Here is a 26,859-nt window from a genome sequence, read left to right as displayed (position 1 = left end):
AAAGCCTGAACCTGGATAATCACGCCAACTACGCTACATGTGCTTCATCCATGGTGCACACACAGCAAAATCTGGGGCCAAGTGCAGATGCAGTCTGCAGCAGTATCTTGTTTAACCAATCTGGTGCAATCAGGATCAAGGAGAATCCTACACCTGAGAAGTGTGAGGCCAAGTGCAGATGGGTGCACAATGATTTCATGGAGCTAAAGAAATTGCTCCATAAGCATCCACCCGCAGTGCTGCACAGTTTGACTCTGACTTTCTCCTACTGTCAATGACAAGTGCAAAGTAGTTTGCTGATCACAAGACCCTGGGAGGGCAGTGCATGATGAGGTTCCAATGAATATATCCTCGCCAACATCCCAGTACACTTAGCGAACGGTACACAAGAATTTTATAGAAATGTGTTTGTCTTCTGGGAGTTGATGTCGGGAACTGAGGACTACTAAGATGTGGAGGTTTCCTCTCAGGCCCTGGATGAACCTGGCCATCTTTTTCTGAATATCTTGTAACTGCAGAATCAAGGCTTTGGGTACAAACAAGAATATTCTGGAGCAGTGAACTATTTTGGCTCGGGTGCCCCACTTTATGTGACATATTAAAGAAGTGCAGAGTGAGTTGTAGCATGTGGAAGGGGTGGCACAATTTCATTGTGATATCTTGAATTTGAAGAGTGAATGACAGCAAGTCCTAACATATGTGACTTTTGATACACATTATATGTACATCGGGTTTCTAATGTTATACGTTGCTGGTACTGAACATTACTAATACGAGCAAGTGTATATGCAATTCAAACAAAGAATGGCTCAACTTTGTCTTGCAATCCTCTTCTAGCTGGCAGCAACTATGGATCCCAACCTTCAGGTAAGTGTCCATTGTCTTTATTCTGTGTACTGATTTGGAATGTGGAGTAAATGAGGAGAGCTGAATGATCTTGGTGGCCTTTTCTGAATAGGTTAAACTGGAGGGTTTTGCCTTTAGAGGTGAGGAGAGCTCAGTATAAACCGCAGCAGTGATACATATGAAAGAGTATTAAGGCTCTGAACGCCTCTACTTTTTTTGTCCTATTAAGGAAGGTCAGAATAACGTGTAGCGTTTGGAAGCATTTGGAAATGGTAACACCATTTTTTGTGATGTCTTTAATCTGAAGGGTGAAAGTGAGCAAGCCATAACATATGTGACTGTTATAATACATCATACTTAAATCTGGTATCTACTTGCCAGGCGTTTCCCAAGGTGGCAGGCCACTAGCTAACTGCTGGGGCACAGAAATTCCTCAGGAGTGCCCAGGGTGGGGTACACCATAACAGTTATGCCCCTTTAACAAAGTTCTTCTGTCCATTGAATACATTTTCATAAGGTAAAATGTTTCATAATATTACATCACTGTATATAAGTTATTAATTGTTTCTCTTTTAACATATATGAAAGAACTATAAACTTCCTTCAACAAACATATTGTTTGCAATGTATACTTATGTGAGTCGTTATCAGCAGTGCATACCCCAAAAGACAAATCAAAGTAGACATTTGTCCTCATCAAATGCCAGACCTTCTGCCACGGCAGAATAGTTATATCACTATTTTTGTACTTAGTTTTGACAATTTCAAAAAAGTAAAACACTGGGCAGATTTACTAAAGCATCCTTTCAGATCCTTGCTGACGCTCCATGTGCAACTTTGCTGCAATCCCATCCAGCACTCCGGGCTGCAGCCGCAAGCAGATTTTCTTTCCCCATTTAAACCTACAGCTTCGCCATGCCGCCTGTCCCAATAAGTAACTCAGAGTAGGCATATATTGTGCTTACATTTGTACACTCTGGAAAAATAAAACACAAAATAGATTTACAAAACAATGCTTTCAGGTGCTTGCTGATGTTCCTTGTGCAGGTTTCTTGTTATTCAGTACAGCACTTCAAGCTGTAGCCGCAGGCAGAATATTTCTTCCCATTCAAACCTAGGTGTCGACCATGCTGCATGCCCCAATAATCAAATCAGAGTACATGGCTATCAAGTAATTGCAGGGCGCTAGAATCGGTAGATCACTGCACTTCATCTAGTACTTTAAAAAGATTACCCTGCTGCAGGTGACGGGGTTCTTTTGCGAATGTGCCCTTCCTTCAAGTGTTAGGCTCCGAAGAGGAGAGCGAGCCCTGTTCACGTCAGCACTCAGTTATTCAATAAGTAAGTTTTGTCGTAATGAACAGGTCTTCAAAACCATTTTTCATGCCATATTTATTGTAAGAAGTCAGCCGACACGTGATTCAGCGATCTAGGGTCGATCGCAAGGCATGTGGATTGTGGGCCAGTCATTGCTGCGAGGTTTTGGAAATAAGTCTGGAATCCAATCCCAATATCTTGTCCCACTATACTTACAAAAAAGGGTGGTTAATGATTTCAAGGGGTGGCTTGCTGACCACGTGGGCACCTGGTTCAGTGTGCTTGGTAATTATCTGCTGATTAGCATTTTCTCAGAGTGTATGCAGCGATAGTCACAGCGATATGTTAATGCAATCCTGTGCAGCACTGTGGGTTGTAGTCACGAACAGAACTTTACTCATGGGCAGAATATCTTTTCCCATTCAAACCTATCCCGATTTTGAAAGACTTAACCACATAGCCAGGCCCTGGTGGTTATGCCCACTTCAACCCCATTTCCAGTTCTTCATGGTCATGGCTAGTAGCCAGATTATCCGAGTCATGGCCTTTGGCCATGACCCAGATAAAATGGCCACTGCCCATAGCCACAGGCCATGACTCTGACAGTCTAGCCACTTCCCATGACCACAAGCTATACCTCAGTCACCAAATATATATCACTATTGTGTGTACCTACATAATGACACTTTTAAATAAATAAAACACAGACACATTTGCAAAACCATGTTTACGAGTCCTTCCCAATGCTACTTGCACAAATTTCCTGCAATCCATCCATTTTTTATTTTTTGGAAAGTGTCAGAATGTATGTACATAAAATAGTCATATAACTTAGCTCCCCATTGACAAAATCCATTCAGACTTTGCAGCAAAATTCATTGTATCGGTCTATAATCTTTCTAAAATCTTTTGTGCACATTTGTCAAGCAGCAATAAAGTTATAAGCCTTCTAAAAATGTTGAAACCCCCTTATAAATTTGCCATCTCTTCACAAAACCCCACCAAACTTTGCAAAAGCATTCAAATCTGGGTCTTAAATCACTTAGCACGCGTATGTGCAGTTTTGTGAAACAGAACCACATTTATAAGCCTTTCAAATATGTTGGGACACCACCTCTAATTTTGTTCCCTCTTGGCAAAACAGCACCAAACTTTGTAGAACCATTCAAACTCAAGTCTACAGTGATATCGCATCATTTTGTGCAGTTTTTCAAACTTGTTTGTCAGTGCAAATTAAGGAGTGAAGACAAGGGAGAACAGACAGATGATCTTAAGGCGCAGTGCGTACGGATCATGCAAGTGCACAAACGGTCACATGGAGGGGGAGGTCCAAGTGCACCCGGTCAGAGTAGACTGGAGTAAGTGCAGAGAGAGCCACTCTCTTGGGTTAATTCACAAGTGCATTGAGTGTGGGTGGGGTGCATGGCCCTAGGGCATGTGTGAAAGAGAACTGGCGGGCGGTGCCAGGGACCCTGGCCAGACGGCACCTGTAAGGAAGAAGAGGCAGAGAGGGAAAGAGCAGAGTGCTAGGTTAGCTGGGTAGAGGGAGAGAGAAGGAAGAGAAGTGGAAGCTCTTGAGGATTGATGGTCAGGAACCTGTATTTTGTATCCAAAAATATATCTTACCCCTAATAGGAACCTTTCCTATATCATTCCTATCTATAAGAAAGGAGATAGAGAGAAAGAGCCCAAGAAATGATCCACCAATAGCAATCCTAGACGTCTGCAGCACGGTCTTTGCAGCATTATCGCTTAGAGAGACGGATTCCTGGGTAGAGAAATTGGGCTCAATCTATAGTTCCAAGTGGGCTTTCAAAAATCATACACGTATAGAGTCCACTACTTGTATACGCTTCTCAACCATGGATGGCTGAAAATTGGCATTTCTTGAACGTGAATAAGACTGAACTACTATTGTTAGCCCCCACTGACTCTTGCATCAAACTTGATGACCAGTTATCTATCCTTCACCATTGACAACACCACCATTCCCTTCTCTCAATCATTCAAAACACAGGGAGTCTACTTGGATCCCAACCTAACTATTTCTAGACAAGTTAGCGCAATCACTGTTTCGACAGCCTACTACTCTGAACTCCTCAATGCCATCAGACCGATCTTCTCCACCACAAATCGCCTGTTAATTTCTAGAGCCCTAATAGGCTCAAGGTTGAACTATTGCAATGTCCTCTTCACGGGCACCTCAACTAAAAATTTTGACAAACTTCAAACCATTAAAAATAGCGCCCTTTGTGCAGCTCTGGGCATCCACAAAAGAGAACACATCTCAGTAGCCAGACATTAAGCGCACTGGCTGCCTGTCCGCCATCGCATTCTTTTCTAAATGCCTGCCCTCGCGCACAAATACGTCCATCACACAGCACCCGCTACCTATCTCACAGAGTCATCCTTCCTCACGCCTCCAGACCCACGAGAACACCATACGCCAATCTATTTCCTGTTCCCAGAGTTAAACGTGCCAGAGGTGGAGGGGCGAGATTCTCCTCCATTGCCACCAGGCACCGGAACTCTGTGCCACGCGTCCTCAGAGCTGAATCTTCTCATCTTGCCTTCCACAAAGCAATAAAAACATGATTGATTTTGCCTAAATCGTCGCACACGGCGCCATAAGGCCTCTACCCAGCTACCACTACATGTCTAATGTCAAACAAATGTAAATGCAAACCAAACAAATGTATCCCATTGACATTGAACTTTTTGTGTCACAAGTCAAACAACTGTATTCTATTGACAATGAAGCATGATACGCAGCTCAACCTGTAGCCCTGTGCTGCACTATCACATATGTCACCAATCCGTGTTATCTAAACGCAGGTATGGGCCAATGTAACCCAGGCACCTAGCAAGTAATACAAACAAGCGATCTTATCCTGTGAGCAAATATAACCTAGCCGCCTATCTATGCACTGTAACTAAGCCATTGGGCCTCATATAAGTTTGCCGGTCTGCGTGCATGCTTTTCCGCCCGCCAGTTCTGATCTTGCGGGCGGACTGGCACCAGCTGGCAGACCATGTTGGATGCACCAACACCATTCTGAATTGTGCCGGTGCATCCGACCTCCCCATTCCCATTGAGCTCTATGGGGCTTGAATGGGAATGGGGAGCATTTTATTCCGGCGCCCTGGAATGGGTGATTACCGGGTCCGGTGGGCCCTTAATGCCCCGGTATTTTCCGATTCCCGGTAACGGTAATAGCCGCCGCCTGTCTCATAATGATGCCTATTATCTTGTAACAGTGCCTTGGTGCCCCCAGGCTGCGTGCACGCTATATGAATGCAAATAAATAAATAAATATTCTAATGTTGGTGAGCGTCTGTGGGCTTTCCTTGTGCTTGGAGAGATTATTTCCTTGATTCAAACTCCAAATGTGCTGCTGGGGTTGCTGAAATTACCAATGGCAGCCACTCAGATGAGAGCTGAAGGCTATTTCACCATCCCACTGGCAGAAATAGCCGGTAATACCAGTGCCGGTAATGCCAGGAAATCCCCCATGGAGTCATGCGGAACTCCATGGAATGGGGATGTACCGCCCTTACCGGCACTTGTAATCTGCCAGTAATGCGGCAGATCAAGTGCCGGTAACAGCGATTCTGACAGCCAGTATCCTGGGGGTATACCAGGATACCAGCAAACTCTGTATTATGCCCAAAGTATGTTGATTTTAGGTTTATATTTAAAATGTGTCTATATTGTATGTACTATTAAAATAGTTTTCTTGAATGGATGTAATGAATATTCCTTTCTTACATGTATGCAAACATTATATATAATACAAATCAATTCAATATGAAAGTATAAAAGATGTAGGTTTGGTAAACACAATCAAAAGAAGTAGGTATATGTAGGCAAAGGGATTAGTGCTAGTCTGGGCGACACCCATATGCAATGAACCAGCCCCTCGGCGAAAGGCCCACCTCATTAAGCAATGAACAGACCTGCTTTCTGGAGCCACCCAAGCTGTGCCCAGAGATAAAGTATCTCCAACCATTAAATTCTGCACTTGCAACTCAAATGAGTATAAGCTTCACACATTGAGAAATATAGTTTGCAATAAAGGTTATTAATCTGGTTTGGAAACAGATGGCTATGCTGTTTGTGAAATTGGCTTGTAAGTAAGAGGCAGGGTGTGTACAAGAGGACACAGAAAGCTTCAACTGCTTGTTTTTTTCCTCTGTATGTGGCAGCTCAAGTCAAAGTGAACAATGTAAATGTCAGTTTAATCACTCAGAATGTTGACTTTGCATATGACCTCTGAGTAAAAGCCGGGCAAAGTGGCTGCCCTTGTAAAGTGGACCCCCCTCACTATTTCAAGGAACATATAAAACCCTTCCTTGTGTGGTTGTGGCTTTTCCATAGAACATTTGTCTGTAACTAGAATGAAATTGAGATGAAATTAAAAAATGTTAAATTACTTCCATTAGGGTGTAGCCTAGAAAAAAGTACTGGCCAGGGTAAAATAAATATACGTTTGGCCAAGATGCCAACAGAACCTATTACTTACACATTGCAGAGTCAGCATGCTGACCAAATTTACCCTGTGTAGGGACCGTTAATTGCACTTTCCGCGCCCAATGAACAGGATGGTGTAGCCCAGTAGAAGAAACATAGCATTGTAAGTGATTTCAATCCAGCATTTCACCTAAGTCAATGCCTAGCGTGTAGTGCCCAACTAAAATCCTTATTTATTTATTTGTGTCTAAAAGTTTTTTCATTCTGAACGATGTACCACTCATATCACACCCCTCTGTTGGAACACCCTCCCCCCCGGCCACACTGAATCAGGAATCAGGGTGGTTTGCAAAGTTAAAATATTTATTTATATATTCACATTATAATCACACTATTTTAATGGGAATACAATGATCACCAATGGGGTGATGTCACACTAAGCAATATCTTTAATCACAAGGAGTAATAATGAGCAAAAACAATGCTTTAATACTTTTGTGGGTGTGTGTTCAAATCAAAATAGCAATGTGGTTACTATTTCCCCCTGCGCACCCCTCAACCCCCAATATGCAATGTAGAGGGATAGGAGGAGAGAGAGCAGGTTCCAGGAATACCAAATTCAAACAAATGTCAATCCCAATTCCCCCCCCCCAGCAAACACAAGAGAGCAACAGAATTGATTGTCAAATTGTCAAAATGGTTTCAAAATGGTTTTAAAGTTGGCTTTGAATGGCATGGGTAAAACACTAAATATGGGCTAAATCACTGAAATTGTTTAAATTCTAATGGGAGCCACTTTATCTGGTTGCAGACAAAGACTAGCAATGATTTGACACTAAGAAGCAATGTGCAAACTGAAAACTGAGGTCGGGTGCAATCAAAAGCTATTTTACACGTGCAATATTTTACCTAAAACAAAATTTGCGGCAAACTTTTCTGTGTGCGGTAATCACAATTGCGGAAAAACTATAGGGAGTTGAGATGCGGTTTGGTTATATGGAAAGCTGTGGATGTTAGCTACAAGCAGACGTTTAAATGTTATGTCTAGCATAACATTCTAAGAAGTTATGGACGTTTTGCTGGAGGCTGTTTTTTTTTTCTTCAAATGAGCACCAAAATGAGAAAACAGGGATGCGCTTTCAAAAGACAAACATGATTTCTCTACACTAGGGGGTGACTATGAAGAAGCAAATAGCACACAGAAGCACAGCCACTAGACTACAGCGCCTCTGGATCAGGTTTTTGCTTGCCGAGGAGCGTGCCTTCTTCAGATGAAATATGTCAGCGCAAAGATATTTTTAACAATACTATTACAGAAGAAGATAGTAGGGATGAGATAGAGAGTTCAGGCAATTCAAAATAATCCTAACAATGCAGTTCTGGATATAAGAGAGGATGGATTTGAGATAGGGATTGACTATGGATAGTACATAGTGACAGTCCTATACTATGGATACTCACTATATAGGTTTGAACAGAACCGCTGGGAATTCTGGTCCGCCAAGATCAGGGATTGTGCTCAGAAATTGTGCTGGGCACACCGGACTGGGACAGGCTGCTGGGCACACCGGACTGGACTGGATCAGCAATGGCTCTGGTCACAGCTATCTGGTCACAGCACGACACTACTGTATTGGGTCTTTGGATTCTGGTAATAATTCTTTAGCAGGAAAGTAGTTACAGCACAGCCCGGCTGTTCTTTGGTTCCCCTTAAAGGTCTGGGGTAAATTCTGGTTTCTGGAATTTTAAGGCCAAGCTGAGAATGGATCAGCTATAGAATGGGCCTTTCTGCTTGCCAAGTTTCTGGAGTCTGGAGCAAGGAAGATGTCTAGTCCTCTAGCAGGGTGCTCCGCCAGCAATCGGTTGGGTGGTGAATCTGTGCGTCTTGCTAAGTCCTCAGCTGTCTCTTTTTAGGCATTTGATAAGGGGGTGTGTATGCTGGCTTATCCTAAGTGCGCCCCCTAGGTAGGCTATTGGTTAGAGTCTTCCCTATCCCTTGATTGGAGGAGAAAACAGGGTGTCACCATGATGATGTTGTTTTATGAGTCAGAGAATCCTCCCCTTGCCTTTTGAACATAAAATCTACTTTTAGTGCAATACATATTTGCAATTTTGCAAACTTTATAACAATAACATATCTAGATCACATATACTCTTCCAAACCCCGTCCTTGTAGGATCTTGTGTCAGCTTTTGACAGAATTCTGTCCTTTTGGGCCGGAACGCAATATCTAGTTTATCCAAAAAAGTGTACAACTGTGAGCATTGCACATGGGCATAAGCGTGTGAGTTTCATGCTTTTGACATAAATACATTTGCTGCAAAACGATAATTGTCACAGTTACTTCCCAGAACATAGCACAGAGTTCTGGTTCCTCTTAAAATGTGCACCCAAAAATTAGGTTCAGAAGTCCGGGGTTTAATTATTTTTCAAAATTGTACACAGTAAATTATCAGTCTTTCTAGAAATGTGCTTTTGTCCATTGTGAATCAACAAAAGGTTGTCTGGTCCCACCTCCTTCTCCTCCTTGCAGCTCAGGAGCAATCTCTGCCCCCTTCTTTCTGGCAGAGGCCATTTATGATCCTTCCTGATTAGCATCTCCTTGCCTTGGAGGAAGTCCATTGTGTTCTTCCCACAGCAGCCCAAGTTCTCCTCCCCTCTTAATCATCACATGGGTGTGAGTTCCTGGTCTAGAGAGCAGAAGGAAGGTGCCTGGCCCTGTGGGGAAGTTGTTCTACTGGTTTTGGCTTGCAGTCAGGCTTAATTTAAATGTCATTTGTTACATTTTTCTTGGTTTAAATAAACTTGTAATTTTAAAACAAGCAGCTAGAACACTGATTCCAGACTCTAAAGCATGAGGTTTAAATAGTTACAACCTAGGTTACTTAGATTTCAGACATTAAATGTTAGTGATACAAGTTTACAGTTTTAATGCAGGCTTTTGAAAACAGTCATTCAGGCGGCCGCTGGTACTGCGCCCACATTTTGACAGATCCCACAGGAAGGCAAACTTGTGCTGTGGCTGTTTTGATGACCAATTTAGCTTTCCAGGATATTGCAATTTCACAATGATTTCTTGAATTCAGTAAAATGTGGCACCCAGCAAGAATATTGGATGTTTGTGAGTGTTTTGTACCAGCACTCTGCAGTTTCAGCAACCAGGAAAAGATTTAAAATGCAAGATTTCGGATTTCTTTCAGCAAGCACTGCTTTTCATGCAGCCTCCATTTTTACTTGTTGGGCAGGCCAGTGACATGTTTCAGGAGTGCAATCTCCATTCCACCACTGACAACATTCATTGTGGATTTGTCAGCCATCTTTTCATGTTGTGGTGCGATTTCCATAGGTTTCGGCGGGCCCAAGGGTTTTGCGGCCATTTTGATAATTCTTGCACCATCAGCACCCAGTGATGCCGCAGGGCAGAGCATAAGTGGGTTAATACAACCCACAAACCCCCCCTCATGACTTGACTTTTGACCACCCGTCAAGGGGAAGTCGGGCGATTGGGATGTTCTGTTTTTCTTTTTGGTCCAAGTGGCAAAATTCGTCTGCTTCTCCCATCAGCGCTGGATCGACAGGTTCTCCTCGCCGGTTCCGGATGAGAGTATGGAGCGATACGCCGGGTCCCTTGGGTCGCTAGTGAAGTGGCTACCTCGGTCTGACTCAATCCTTTGGGGTAGTCCAAAACACAAGAAGATGTGATTGATCATCAGGGCAGCTGGTGTTTCTGCCTTGCAATTTGGGGTCAGGAGACATTCCACCCATTTACTGAACAAGCATGTCACGGTCAACATGTACTTGTTCCCCCTGGAGGAGCGAATCACGGGCCCGATAAAGTCGACTTGTAAATCTGGAGAGAAGCACAGTGTGTGAATGATGTTGGCTGAAATTGTGCACACACAGGACAACCCTTCATGTATTGGTCGAGGTCCTGCCCCATGGGTGGCCAGTATTCAACCTCTCTTAAGATTTCTAGTGTCATATGAAACCCCTGATGACCGGCTGTGGCCGCATCATGGGCGTGACTTAGCATCAGGCTTTAGAATGAGGTGAGGAACACCCACTGGTCATGGAAGTCACCATCCCAAAAAGGACCCAACAATTCTCACTGGAAGTTAAAGTTAAAAGAGGACAGAAACTAAAAAACCCTGACACCCATATTCAGCTTAATTACCACTTCCAACAGCAAGGGTTGGGGGTAAACTCAACACCACTAGTCAACGTTTCTTAAGGATAGTGGTTAGAGTATCCAACATGTTTGTGGCCTCCAGCCCAGATTCCGAGTGGGCGGACGCCTCTATCATCTTACCGTTCCCGTTCGCCTGCTGCAGTGCTTTGACCTGCTGATTAGCGGATCCCTGGGCTCCGTCCCTGCCTGCTGACAGTGAATGCTCTGCTGGGAGTAGTGACCTTTGCCTCCCCACCAGCTTGCCCTGGGGCCTCTCCTCTGTGCCTGCCCCTTTCACCTAGGGCTCATCGGCACTGGTGTGGCCTCCCGTCCGGATTCTGAGTTGACCTGCACCTCTATTAACTTACCGCTCACCTTCTGCAGCACTTCCACCTACTGCTCAAGTGGATCCCGAGGTTCCAGTCCTGTCTACTGGCCATCCACTCCCTCATCCCCCTTCGTCTGACCTGGACCCTGAATTTTAGCCTGCTGTCTCTCTGCTGGCCATCCCTTCCCTCACCCCCCTTTGTCTGACCTGGACCCTGCATTGTAGTTAATTCGGCAGCTACCTCTGCCTCAAATACTTTTACCTGAGCTTTGAAGACCACCACCTGTCTTCCTTGGACAGAAGTGACACCTTCCATTACAGCCCTATCCTGACTCTTCAATGAGGGACCCCAGAACCTCCTCTATCTCATAGTGCCTACTGAGCCTATCCTTAGCCCTGATCTATTGCCAGAGGATGTTGATCATCGCTGCTCTCTTATCTCCCCCGTGCCCTCCCCCCACACTGTTCTCAATGATTTCAACCTTCAACTTCCTACTCCTCCTCATCTCTCTCCCCTTCTCGCAATCCTTGACTCCTGACTTCTCTCTCTTCTCCCCTCCTCTTCTACTCACTCTTCCGGCTCCACACTTGATCTCATCTTTAACTCTACTTACTCCTCCTCCCCTGTTTCCTCTTTACCCACTTATCTGTCTGACCATACTCTGCTGTCCTTCTCCCTTACTCCTTGCTCCCCTCCTCCCACTTCCGCACCCCTCTCCACTTCTTTCACCCGACGTGACCTACAAAACTTGAACCCTTTACTCTTCTTTGACACTTGCTTCATCCCTTCCACCCCTCTCTGACTTCTCCTTTCTCCCAACTGACCTTGCCATTTCTTCTCTGTCCTCCTCTCCAACCTCTAGTCTCGATCAACTCTATATCCTTTCTTCTTTCCACCCTACTCGTAAGCCTTCTCAACCCTGGCTTTCCCCTCACCTCCTAATCAAGAGGCATCTTTTCCGCCGTTTCGAGCATTGCTGGCTCAAATCCCCTACTCTCCCTAACCAAACTGCCTACTTTTCATATCACTCGCTTTATGACTCCTGCCTTAATTCAGCTGAACACTCCTACTAGTCTAACCTCCTTCACTCCCAATTCTCTCATCCTCATCGTATCTTTCAAACCCTCTCTCGTCTACTCTCCCCGCCCCCTCTTGACCTCTCTTCTACTTCCCCTCTCTCTTCATCCGAATTAGCTAACTTCTTCTCTGAAAAAAATATTTCTCTTTGCCATAAAATGATCTCCTCTCCTTCTTACTCCCATCCCCCTCCCTCCTTGCATTCCCCCTCGGTTTGTATGTCTGAATTTTCTCCTATCACTTCCTCTGACGTTTCTCTCCTCCTAACCAAATCCCACCCTACTGCTGCCCCTTCGGATTACATACCTACCCTTCCTATTCAAAAGGTTTACCCCCTTCTTATTCCGTATCTAACCTCCTTCTTCAATAATTGTCTCTCTACGGCCACCTTACAACTGCCTATAAGCATCTAGACGGGATTATGAATATTAGCATGTACCACACTTAGATGGAATTCTTAACTTTAGCCTGCGTCACATCTAGATAGAAATGTGAATGTTAGCTTGCGCCACTTAGATGAAATTCTTAACTTTAGTCTGCATCGCATCTAGATAGAAATGTGAATGTTAGCTTGCGCCACTTAGATGGAATTCTTAATTTTAGCCTGCATCACATCTAGATAGAAATGTGAATGTTAGCATGAATCACACTTAGATGGAAATCTTAACTTTAGCTTGCGTCACATCTAGACGGGATTATGCATGTACCACACTTAGATGGAATTCTTAACTTTAGCCTGCGTCACATCTAGACAGAAATGTGAATGTTAGCTTGCGCCACTTAGATGAAATTCTTAACTTTAGTCTGCGTCGCATCTAGATAGAAATGTGAATGTTAGCTTGCGCCACTTAGATGAAATTCTTAACTTTAGTCTGCGTCGCATCTAGATAGAAATGTGAATGTTAGCTTGCGCCACTTAGATGAAATTCTTAACTTTAGTCTGCGTCGCATCTAGATAGAAATGTGAATGTTAGCTTGCACCACTTAGATGGAATTCTTAATTTTAGCCTGCGTCACATCTAGATAGAAATGTGAATGTTAGCGTGTACCACACTTAGATGGAATTCTTAACTTTAGCCTGTGTCACATCTAGATAGAAATGTGAATGTGAGCTTGCGCTACACTTGGATGGAATTCTTATTGTTAGCTTGCATCACATCTAGACGGGATTATGAATATTAGCATGTAGCACACTCAGATGGAATTCTTAACGTTAGCTTGTGTCGCATCTAGATAGAAATGTGAATGTTAGCATGCAACACACTTAGATGAAACTGTGAATGATGGTAAGTGCAACACTTGATTGGAATCGTGATCACTAGCCTGCCTCACATCTAGACAGAATATTGAAAATTAGCAACTATGGAATAGTGAATGATAGCAAACATCAGACATAGACATAACTGCAAGGACAGCAATGCCAACTAACTAATCCACTAACAATTTCATCCCTCTGCATACACTTCTCAAACTCTAACCAAACACAACCACAAGCCTAAAACGCAGCAATCCGCACTAACTTCACTACACTGCAACAACAAAACAAACCCCACATAGACTTGCACAACAGAACACGACGGGACGGGACGGACCCACCGGGCTGAGGCTGCAATCAGCACACCACTGCTCTCTTGCACTTTTCCCGCTTATTCCCACTAACTCACCCCCTCCCTCTTTCAGAGCCGCCAGAGCGCCAGGGGACCACTCCTGTGGTGATAGTGCGCGGTACAAATATCCTTTAACATTAACAACATTAACATGCCACTATTACCCCTATCCTTAAGAAGCCTTCTGCTAATCCCCTTCTTGCATCTAACTTTCGCCCAATTTCACTTCTTGCTTTTCTCTCTAAACGACTTGATTGCCTAGCCTATTCTCAACCACTCTCTCCTTCCTCCTTTCAATCTGTCTTCCGCCCCAAACATTCCACTGAATCTGCTCTTACCTAGGTCCTTAACACCCTCCTTACCACTCGCTACGCTAAACAATCCACTAAGCTCATCCTCCTTGACCTCTCTGCTGCTTTTGATACTGTCGATCACCCCTTACTTCTCAATATTCTTTCGTCCTTTGGCTTCAACGCCTCAGTCGTTAACTCGCTCTCCTCTTACCTTTCCCACCGTACTTTCGCCGTCTCTTGGGGCGGTTGAACCTCCTCCACCTTCCCTCTGGACTAAGGTGTTCCCCAAGGCTCTGTCCTTGTACCCTTCTTATTCTCTCTCTATACTTTTCTTCTCGCTCCTCTCATCTCCTCTTTTGAAATTTCTCACCATTTCTATGCAGATGACACTCAGCCCTTCCTCTCCTTTTCTTCCTTTTCTCCTGATCTTCATCTAAATCTCACCTCCTGACTCACCACCATTAAAAACTGGATGTCTTCTTATTATCTCTCTCTTAATACTGACAAAACTGAGGTCTTATTCTTCCCTTCTAACACAATTCCTCCTCCCTCTCCCCCTCCTTCAGTTCATTTTCCCCCTTCTAATTTTCCTATTTCCACTCATGCCAGGAATCTTAGAATCTACTTTGACTCATCCCTTTCCTTTACTCACCATATTTCCCTTACTTCTCGCTCATGTCACTACCACCTCTTCAATATCTGTAAAGTCTGTTCTTCTCTTACCTTCCATGCTACTAAACTCTTAATCTCCTCCCTTAACTTTTCTCAGCTTTTCTACTGCTCTTCTCTCTTTTCCGGTCTCCCTACCTCTCATCTTGTCCCCCTTAAATCCATCTAGCACTCTGCCATCCGTTCCCACTGTCTTCTCTCTCCCCATGACTCCATCTCCAACTCACTTTCCAACCTAGGCTGGCTTCCTTTCCATTCCCAACTTAAATTTCACTTCCTTTGTCTTGTCTTTAAATCTCTTCATGACCTTGCCCCTCCTTACCTCTCCTCTATTCTCTCATTCTATACCCCTTCTCGCTACCTGTGTTTGGCTGATCTCTTCTTACTTTCTGTCCCCCCTCCTCCCTGTTGCTCGTCTCGTTTCCGCTCCTTTTAGCTCCTTGCCCCCCTTCATTGGAACTCCCTTCCCCTCACTATCTGCTTCACTTAGACCTATTCTACCTTCCGTTCCTTCTTGAAAGCACTCCTTCGCTCCCCTCCCTGACTCCTTCCTCCCTCCCTTTCACCTTTTCTTTCTCCTCCCAATACCCTTTCCTTGCTCCTCTATCTTCCCTGTCTCCCCATGATCTCCATCCTCCCAACTTGAATCATGTATACTGTTATTGCTTCTGTGCCTTGTTTGTTGCTTCCAGGTTGTTAAACTGTAAAGCGCTTTGGAGTAAAGCGCTATATAAATAACAATAAAATACAAATACAAATACAAATTATGGAAACGTGGCACTGTCAAGAGAGGATTTGAACAGGGAAGTAGGATATGGAACAACAATGGCACCTATGAGTTTCACTATGTGTAGGAATAGAGGGTAATCACGCTGACTACGCATGATGCACACATGGCAAAATCTGGGGCTAATACCGGAATATATATAGTGCTGAAAAGAACTGCTGGACATTGGTCAAGCCAGGGAAATCCCTGGGAAGAACTCCAAGAGCATTTAAGGAATGTTAACAGAGACTCTCTGGAGACAGCCCTTAAGGCTGAGCCGCTGTGACCAGGAGAAGGGAATCACTCCCCCGGCCTTACCTTTTATTGAATCAGAAGCCATTGCTAACGATTGTTGAAGAACAGCCTAAGATTGACTAAGTTTACAAGGAGACAGGAGTCATTATCCTGGTGCTATTTCTGTTTGTTAAAACCTTCTTCTGATTAGTGAGTGCAGGTTAGAGTTGCACAGAGCAGAGACTCTTTAGTTGGACTACAACCCTGAAGATGAGCAGCCGAGTTATTTTTCAGTTAGGTAGGGCCAAGCCTTTAGAGTAGCCAAGTGCATATGAAAACTACAGCAATTGTTCATTTTTGCAACGCAAGAGCATTAAGATGCAGGACCTGATAATCACGCTGAATACGCTACATGTGCTTCATCCTTGGTGCACACACAGAAAAATCTGGGGCCAAGTGCAGATGCAGTCTGCAGCAGTATCTTGTTTAACCAATCTGGTGCAATCAGGATCAAGGAGAATCCTCCACCTGAGAAGGGTCTCTCACCACGTTATATGTGACCCGACCCCTAGGCAAACACAGAGCAAAAGTGTGAAGTCAAGTGCAGACGGGTGCACAATGATTTCATGCAGCTAAAGACATTGCTCCATAAGCAGACACCTGCAGCGCTGCGCAGTCCGCCTAGGAGTTTCTCCTAATTGAACAGTCGATGGCAAGATCAAAGTAGTTTTGCTGATCACATGACCCTGGGAGGATCTTGCATGGTGACATTCCAATGAATGTATCCTCGCCAACATCCCAGTACGCTTAGGAACGGCACACAAGGATTTTAGGGAAATGTCTTTGTCTTCTGGGAGTTAATGCAGGGAACTGAGGACTACTAAGATGTGAAGGTTTCCTCTCAGGCCCTGGTTGAACTGGGCCATCTTTTTCTGAATAGCTGGTAAATGCAGAATCAAGCTTTTGGGTACAATCAAGAATAGTCTGGAGCAGTGAACTATTTTGGCTCGGGGCACCTCACTTTATGTGACATATTAAGGAAGTGCAGAATGGGTTTTAGCATGTGGAAGGAGTAGCACAATTTACTTGGGATGTTTTGAATTTGAAGGGTGATTGAGAGCAAGTAGTAACATACGTGACTTTTGATACACATTATATGTACATCTGATTTCTAATGTAATGCATTGCTGGTACGGAGCATTACTAATAAGAGCACGACTATATACAATTCAAACAGAGAATGGCTCAACTTTGTCTTTCAATCCTCTTCTAGCAACTACACCTGCAAACACAACTGCAGGTAAGTGTCCATTGTCTTTATTCTGTGTACTGACCTGGAGTGTTTCCACTGAGTAAAGGAGGAGAGCAGATAATCCTGGCCGCCTATTTCTGAATACATTTTAACCGGAGTGTTTGGCCTTTGGAGGTGTGGAGAGTGAAGTATAAACTGAAATTTTAAATTGTAAGAGAAATAAGGCTCTGAACGCCTCCACTTTATGTGGCGTATTTAGGAAGTTCACAATAAGGCGAAGCATTTGAATGTGGTAACGCCCTTTCCTGTGTTGTCTTTATTCTGAAGGGTGAAAGTAACCAATACAAAATATATATGGCTGCTATAACACACCATATTTAAATCTGGTTTGTGAACTAATAGGTTTCTGGTAGTGAAATCTAATAGAAAGGGGAGCACTAGTTCCAATGCACAGAGAGTATGGCTCAACTTTGTATTTCATTCCTGTTGTGTGTGTCATTCCTGTTGTGTGTGGGACATATGGTCCAAACGAAAACAGTAAACATCCGTTTTCATTGCCGGCTTGGAATATGTCAGCTGAGGTAACAAGCAAAGCAATGTGCTTGCATTTTACAGAGGAAATCCCATACAGACACAGGACTCCTTTCCAGATATTATGTATATGCTTGATTTCTGTAGCACGACTGCAAAATTAACTCATGATGCATTCAGCAATAGTTAAATAATTACACCAGTGCATGGTTTGGCATGAAGTCAACATTGTGTACTTTTAGACAGCAACCGTTGGCCTGGGGTGAAAAGGAAAATGTGTCCAGGATAATGACAGAATGTAACCCCAAATCTACTAGACCACATGGCTAAACCATTGCTAAATTTAGTGGAGATGTTTAAGGGCAGTTTATGGCTCATTAAGAGTATGAAGATGCCCAGATGTTGGAATAGCTTGCATCTAAACAGACCTCAAAGTGATGATCAGCAGTGAGGATAAGATGTTCAGCAACATTGATGCACATAGAGGGTAACGTGAAAATGCTGAAAGACCACGAGATCTGATTTTCTGGGTTAATAATGTGGAGGCAGTCATCATGAAGTGGAGCTGGCAGAGCCTACAATGCACTGGGGAGGCCCATAACTTAAGCGTGTGATCACTAGAGAACATGTTTAACACTAGATATGTGAGGGTGAGAACATGAGTACCATCACGCAGAAGAGACGCTTTCAGCTGAAGATGGATCCCTGTCTCCCTCATCAGGAACTGAGTGACTTGTGTGGTGGCTGCTGGACTCATGTTAGAGCCCTTTCACTAGGGTGCACCCTATCAGAAAGGCACATTTCACTTAATTAGAGATTTCTGCCACACTGGGGTGAACAAATGTTTGTTCCCTCAATGACTTACACGTGCAAAATGAATAACACAGACTCTCTCCAGACAGGGAATAAGACACAAAAGAGCAGGCTGCGAGAGTTCAAGGAAATGTTTATCTAGATCTCTGAGAGCGCTGTGACAAATTATCGCTACATTACATTTTTTTACAGTAGTATGACGCAATTAACATAGGATACTATGTCGATTCCGGATTGGTCAGTTGCACGCTGTCTCAGGTGTCGGTGGCATCTCTTCCTCCGGGTTGGCAGCTTGGTTGGCGGGAGGATTGACGTTAGACATATGTGCTCCGGATGGGTGAAGGTCAGGTCGCTGTGAAACACGGTGGTCACTATCTAAGCTGATCTAATTCATTCACTAAATTTTAGTGGTTCAAAAAGAATGTCAGTAGTTTATCATGTCTTCTATAAAAGTCATTCAGGTGCCCATATTATCTAGATTTACACAAGTCATATGTTAAGGGTCTTGACCACTATAATACAATGACCAGAGTGTATTTTACACATGCAAGAATCTCAAGTATGTGGCATTTGTTAGTACTGGGCATGACATACTGCAGCAGGGATCTAATGTTAGTTAAAGGTTTGCTGTGTTGGCATCACGGTATGGTCAGTGGTCTGGCACATGAAAGGAATATCTTACAGGGACACGGTTAGAATGGCAATAAGTTTTCACTAGCGAGGGTAAGAGGGCAAGGACACTTTTGTGGAGATGGGTGAGCTCTGTGCTTAGCTCATTTTTGTTCACATGCAGGATAGTGATCTCAGAGGAAAAGAGATGTGTTACATTTATTATTTGTTGCAAGCACCTCCGGCTTCAGCGTGAGAATAGAGCTGTGGAGTTTTCCAGTCAGAGTGGGAACAAGGGTTGGGGCCATGTGCTCCAAGCTGCTGCTGCGGGGAAAGGGAGAGAAGCATTTTGTACTATCGCTGTGAGGCCTGGTCAACAAGATGGAGTCGAAAGGGGGTACAAAAAATGTATGCCTTGTGTCCTGCTCAGTGGTCCCATCTACGCGAATGTCACCCAAAGTTAACAATGTAAATGGAGAGGATGCTTTTCGGAATATGACATCCTGACATTGATCAAAATGGTGAAGGCTTCAAAGGCCCCTGGGCTGGACTATGTCTCTCTTATATCCTTAAATCAAATGCTGTGTTGTGGGTCAGGATGCTGTATTTTATGGTCGATGATATTATCCAAAAAGATATCTTACCCCCTATTTGGAACCTTTTTATATCATTCCTATGTATTAGAAAGGAGATAGAAAGAGCACAAGAAATTATTGACCAATGGCAATCCTGGACGCCTCTATCACGGTCTGTTCAGCATTGTTGCTTAGAGAGATGGATTCCTGGGTAGAGAAATTGGACTCATTCGAAATTTCTAAGTGGGCTGTCAAAAATCACAGGGCACCTCACCCAATGGCACTTTGCTATCTCATCTCCATGCTCTTTCTCACTCGAATTCGGGTAAAAACATCTATATTGCTAATAGGGAGAGACTGTGGTCTAAGCTGACAATTTGAGGGATACTGGAAGGATTATTAAATTATTAATACTATTGCACGATAATTCAACCATAAAAGTCAGAGAACCGTGCCCTATTGTGACCTTCGTTAGTATGCGCCAGGGTTGGATCCTCGTCCCCAAGCTCTTTAACTAATACATCTCGACTAATTATGGGCCATTCCAGCTGCTTAACAACTTAAAAATGAATGGACAAAAATCATTATCTTCATGATGAAACGGGTCTCTGAGATCTGTCATTGGTCAGTTGACGACACCCAATAGAGCTGATGTTCTGACGTACATGAGCGTTAGTATTTCTAATCGCTCCACTAGGATAATTCAAGCACAGAGACTGAGGGATAAGATGAAGCCCTTGCAGGCCCAACTTTAGCAAACTTCCTAGATGCGAGTACTTACCTAACTACCTGAAACTCCATCCAATAAATTGAGAATCCTATATATGTGACTCACATTTAATGAGATTGGTACCCTGAAATGTCTCAGTCCAGGATTATGCTTGGTAGCCCAAAAAAAAAAGCTGTAGGCTGTGCCCTAATATAAATGCACCTGAAACTCTTTAACTTTGGATTATCTACTGTCCACGAATGCACAGGTATAGAGTCCAATACTTTTATGCGTTTATCATCCCCTTTTATTCTGATGTTGGTGAGCGTCTGTGGGATTTCCCTTATGCTTGGAGAAAGTATTTCCTTGATTCTGGAATTGACCAGCTTTTTAAAGCCTCTTAATGGTATGTTGGAGAAGGAACAGCATGAGAGTATTAATCAGTGAAAGTTAAATGATCTTAAGTATTTTCTGTTTCCAATGATATTTCAACCATGTTTTTAATTATATTTAATGTATAACATGTGTTTTTGTAGTATTGTATTCAAGGTTTTGATTTTTTTGTAAGGTTGTGATGTATAAGCAATCACACCAAAAAGAATCTGTGAGACTTTCTCAAACAATGACTGTAAGCAGGTGACCTTAACTCCCATTTTATTTGTTGGGTGTATGAAAACTTTAAGATTCAAACAACCCACTGGATAATATAGCTGGGTTACTTTTGGATGTATTGAATTTGATGGAGACATGAATTTGATTTAAATATACGTATATAGGTAAAGTATATATATGTTGATTTTAGGTTTATATTTACAAAAATCCATTCAATATGAAAGTATAAAAGATATAGGTTTGATAAACACAATCAATAAAAATAGGTATATGCAGGCAAAGGGATTATAGCTGTTCTGGGCGACACCCATATGCAATGAACTAGCCCCTCAGCGAAATGCCCACCTCATTAAGCAATGAACAGACCTACTATCAGGAGCCACTCAAGCTGTGCCCGGAGATAAAGTAACTCCAACCATTAAATTCAGCACCTGCAACTGAAATGAGTATAAGGCTCACGCGTTGAGAAACGTTCCTTGCAATAAAAGTTATTAATCTGGTTTGGGAACAAGAGGCGATGCTGTTTGTGAATCTGTTTGTGAGTAAGTGGCAGGCTGTGCACAAGAGGACACAGAAAGCTTCAACTGAGTGTTTTTTTCTTTTGCAGCTACTCCCACAAGTGGAGGTCAACCAGGTAAGTGTCAGTTTAGTCATTCAGAATATTGACTTGGAATATGACATCTAAAAGCCGGGGAAAGAGGCTGTCCTTGTGCAGTGGACCCCGCTCACTATTTCAAGGCACATATAAATCCCTTCCATGTATGTTTGTGGCTTTTCCATAGAATTGTTGTCTGCAAATATAATTCATAAATCACGTCGTTATTACGCTGTACTGGTGGGAGGGGGGACACCTTGAGGGGAACCACCCTCTTTGTTTAGACACGTGACTGAGCTAGTATGCAACGCAATGCTTGCTAACTGAAAATATTCATTCTCTTTTATCCCTTCTCTGTTTCTTGAAGGTGTGTTTTCGTGGCGCTCCCCGTCCCTTGTTGTGGGCACACCTCCCGGCCTGCATAAAGAACGCGCACCTAGCGCACCCGCGCGCGCACCGTGGAAGTACTTTTGAAGTACTGTTGACTGTTTACGGTTCACGGGTCGCGGTGCGCAGGGCGTTATATGCGCACTAAGAGCTGAGTATTGGCAACTATTGAAGTTTACTCCTACAATACAAAACTAAGGTTGCTCTTCCAGGCTTTTTGGACGTAGATAAAATTGCTCTCAAAGGATGGTCTCTTCCTTCTAAAGCTACAGTGATTTTGCACTTAATACGTAAGTTTTTTGTAAGTTCACATTCTTCTAAAGGGCAGTGATACACTCGCAGCATAGTCCCTATGGTTTATTCCTTACGTAGCGGATGCCCCCCTTGTAAAACTGAAGACAACAAAAAATATTTTAAAAAAACAAAAAAAACAATAGCCCTTACCAATTTGGTACCAATTGTTGGGACGACTATTATGGACCAAAACCAGGTCGCAGTAACTAATCCATCTGGCCGATCACTCGAAGTGGTTAATGACACAATTTGCCACGAAGTGGCATTTGCATATGCACGATCACACTGCATGGGGGACGTAGAAGCGCCAGTTATGCCGAAAGTATCAAATGATACTGGAGAGGGTGGTCCAGGTTATTCGCACTCTTCTAGGAAGAGTTTCATGAGTATGCGAATGGATGAACCAACAAGTATGGGGGAGGTATCGAACAATGCAGGGAACATCTCACCATCTGACAATTCCATTCTTGCCCCGGCAGTTCTTGCGGCCCTTGAAAAACGGGTCCGCCTGTCCGATGGTCCTTCCACGCTGGTTAACGTACAGAGCCATAAAAGAGCTGATGTTCACCTGCATTGCAGAGAAAAGGCGTCTTTGGACACCTCTAATTTCATCCCCTGCACTGTGAGGTCTAGTAATTCCGCAACCAAAATGGAACCCCTTATGGAGCTACCTCTGTTGTTTTCAAAATCAGCTCAAATGGCAGCAGCAGCATCCTCTTCTCCTACCTTGAAGCCTGATATGCCTCCTTTAGGTTTTGATCTACTGGATCCCTCAGATGACCTGCAATCCTTAGAGGCCTCTTATCCAGTTCTAACACGCATACTGAATTTACTGGACAAGGGTCACGACTACACTCATTATGAGCTTAGGGATTGCAAGTCATCGCTGAATCAAATATTATTCAAACTTAACAAATTAGAGGGATACATTTTTGCTGAATCTCTCCGAAATGAGGGTACATATCCTAGTAATATTGCACAATCATCTGTAAAAACGGATACCATATCAAAGGTAGAAACAGAAAACATAGCTACACAAACTGAAACGAACGAACAAGGGGAAGTTGGAGCCACCATGCCCTCAACTCAGTTGCATAAATATTTATTTCCGCAATCCTTTGCTCAAACTGTTGCCAATTCTCAGGCGACGACGCAGTGTCACATCCTCACTCATGCCCAGTTATGTCAAATGGTTAGCAAGAATTCTGAAAAAATAGAACAATTACTCTTTTTTGTTCAAACTAATCCGGTTGAAAGCGTAATGGAGGAAAAAGAAATGCTAAAGAACTTAGAGGTAGAGCCAATTTGTCATCCGGATAGCCCTTTGGCCCTGACCAACCTCTTTATGGAGTCTGACATTGACCAAATGGGCCCAAATGGAAAAAGCAAGGCTAAAATGGGTGACTCAGCTAGTGCTGGACAATTCTTTACCTCACGAAAAGAAAAGCGCCTATTTCTTAGAGCCCTAAAGCGAAAGGAAGGAAGGCAATCTCTGTTGTCCGAGGAGAAACTCCCTATTCCAAAAATAAACACAAAAAAGAAAAATGATAATAACCAAAATAAAAATAATAGTGCAGTACAAAGTGTCACTCCTATTCATGAAGTTAAACAACCTTCAGTAAATGTCTTATGTACTCCCAAACATGCCTCCACAGACACACTAAAGGAAGCATTACAGTCCCCCCTAAAAGCAGAGAGATGGGCACGCCATTTATAAGCAATAAGGGAAGAAAAGATGTGTGTAATCGCAAAGAATCAAAAGGAAGTACTCTTTGTGGACCTCCTGTGCCCCAATCCAAGCCAATAAATACTGCTCAAACACAATTATCAGCCTTTTTTAAGCCCATTCCGACCAAAGTACCATTGGCAGGCAATAAATTACCACATCCTTCTTCCACACACAGTGTATCAGAAACACAAAGTACAGAACTAGAGGAAAAAAATGCTCACTTTCATCCTATTCATCCCATGGGAAGGGAGTTAAATTCTGAGGAGCATGAGCGGATAAACATACACAATGTCTCGCAAAAGGAATGTCCAATGGTGGGCGAGCTACCTTCTGACGGTATGGACACCCTAAAATATAGGACCGATACCAACATATTGATACCTACCATTCTTGGATGGGAAACTGATCCCAACACATATGGAAATAAGCGTCTAAATCGCACTGCCTTGCTGAAAATATTCAAACAAATTCCAGCTTTTAGGACGCTGCAGTCCAATGATATAGAATGGATCACTCTGCCCCAAATCCAAAACTTTAGGATGGTATGTAAGGTACAATCCACCATTATCTCAAATCTGATTTGGCAACATAGGACTGAACTCACCATGATTGGACTCCAACTTACACCATTCGAAATCCTTGATGAGGCAATAGTGTTTAATGAAACACCCTTGAGAGAACCCTCTCCACCCCCCGGGAACGAAATACCCCTCAAAGATCAGGGCGGTATTCATCCGGAAGTAATTAGCCAACTGGTTGCCTTATCCAATGCTAGTAAGGACTGGTCCTGGCTAACCTCACTGGCTACCTCACTAAATCCTGCAATGGACAATATTCCCAAGCACTAAGCCTTACAGATTTACTATAATTTCATGGAACCCATGTGGTTTTTCTAATCTCTTTTCTTGGTTTAATAACAAATCCAATGACACAAACTGTGATATATTGCTATGTCAAGAAACTATGGCATTACATAATATCTCACTGTCTGGTTTTTTAGTACTGCAAAAAAAGGCTGAACGAGGTCCCAGTGGTCGTCCATATGGTGGTACTGCTATTTGTATTAATACTCAACTACACTTTCATATTCAGGAAGTGTATGAATCACCTTTGTATATAGCTGTTGTTATATCCTTTCAATCCTCTCCGGAGGACTTTTTTTTATGTGTTTCCCTATATCATAACCCAAACAGTGTTAACATTAATGACGCACTTGACCACTTGGACAAGCTCTTAGACAAAGTACTGATCAAATACATGGCATGTAGGATAATTATTGGCGGTGACTTTAACGCTGAATGTCAGATGAAATTGGTTCACAGATCAGCTAACGAACCATCCCAAACAGCATATGGAAGTGGAGAAAAGTGGAATCTGCACTTGGAATCTTGGGATATAACATTTGTTTCTTTCCAAAACACACGACTTGATTATACTTGGAAGAGAGGCACACTCAGATCCAGGATAGACTATTTTGCTATTTCTGCAAATCTGTTAAACTGTTGTTCAGACACTCTTATAACTGACCCTGGACTCGGAGATCATATGTTAATTTCACTCACTTTATTTATAAATATGACCAAACTGGCTCAGGATCCGAAACAGGGACTATTGGAATGCGATAGACCACAACTCTCTATAAGATGGAATAATCGCTTATGCGATAGGGTCAATGCCCATATGGACAAATGGCTTGACGACTCGCTGGACAGTCATGGAATGTTGCAATTAAACTACAGAGCTCTAGTAAACTATGTGCAGACGCTAATGCAACTACTGGCTCGAACACATAGTGCAAACAGTAATGCGAACACAACAATCTCATCTAAGAGATGCTCAGATATTATAGTAGCAAAACGGAAAAAAAATGCAGAATTACGTAGCTTAATAAAAATAAAAAAAAACACATTTGCACGGTGGACGAATACACTCAGATGAAAACTTCAATCTGTACCACTTATCGTAACAAATGCAAAAATATCAAAAGCCACAAACAAAATTTGATTAATCAACAGATAATCCATTCATTATGTCGCAACGATCGGAGATCAACATGGGCAATCTTGCGATCGGATGCTTCCAAACTTGACAAGAGCCAAGCCTCAACGATTTCTGCTGCAATTTGGGAGAAATATTATGAGGAAAAATATGCAGTACCCACATGTTTTTCCAACATAAATGCTATTATTCCTCCTACTACAAAATTGCCTCTAATTCCCTGGTCACTTCAAGATATTGAATGTGCCATCAATGTGCTGAACTATTAAAAGGCAGCTGGCCCGGATGGGATCCCTCCCTGTGTTCTGAAACGACAACCTTTACTCTGGTCTCATATTTTGAAATACCAATTTGATAAAATATTAGTGTCCTTGGTAATTCCGTCCTCTTGGCTGGGTTCTATTATCGTTCCCATTTACAAAAAGGGGGATAGGAGAAATCCAGCGAACTATAGGCCAATTGCTTTGATAGATGCATCTGCCAAAGTATTTGCTATTTTACTATTATGGGAACTCCAAGTATTCTTGAAAACAAATAATATTTTATCCCGATTCCAGATCGGCTTCAGAGCACAGATGGGAACTTCCCTTAACGCAACACTGATGGCCCACATACTTGCGAAATCGAAGATTCCGAACACAGGGCCAATATATATAGCTTCAGTGGATTTAACTGCAGCCTTTGACAAAGTACTATGTGGTCTGCTATGGCAGAAAAATGCGGTCAATGGGAATTCCTGATCATCTTGTCTACTTAATCGCAAAACTGCACACCAACACTGTATATTTTATCAGAGTTAATATGGCTGGAGCCACCACGGGACCCATTTCGACCACATTAGGGGTTAAACAGGGATGCAATCTGGCTGCTACCCTGTTTAATATATATCTCTGTAATATCAATGAAATATGGACACAAAAAATTAGCTATCCTGTACGACTAGGCGAACTTAAAATCCAGTGGTTAGCTTTTGCGGAT

At 43.0% G+C, this 26,859-nt stretch overlaps 1 long non-coding RNA gene across 2 annotated transcripts in view; it reads left to right on the top strand.

Moving 5' to 3' along the window:
• Positions 1-26,859, top strand: part of LOC138566020 (uncharacterized) — a 168,642-nt gene that overhangs the window by 73,933 nt on the left and 67,850 nt on the right. The window contains exons 1-2 of one of the 2 annotated variants that reach the window (XR_011301794.1): positions 17,061-17,077; positions 21,486-21,512. This is a non-coding gene — a long non-coding RNA (uncharacterized lncRNA). Of the gene's footprint in view, positions 1-17,060; positions 17,078-21,485; positions 21,513-26,859 lie in introns of those variants that run through there. The other variant, XR_011301792.1, reaches the window with a different exon arrangement.

This window comes from Ambystoma mexicanum, chromosome 1p (assembly GCF_040938575.1).
Source record: "Ambystoma mexicanum isolate Mex_15411 chromosome 1p, UKY_AmexF1_1, whole genome shotgun sequence".
Classification (NCBI taxonomy): Eukaryota; Metazoa; Chordata; class Amphibia; order Caudata; family Ambystomatidae; genus Ambystoma; species Ambystoma mexicanum.
The sequence above is the reverse complement of the archived record's forward strand: the minus strand, read 5'-3'. Positions and strand labels throughout refer to the sequence as shown.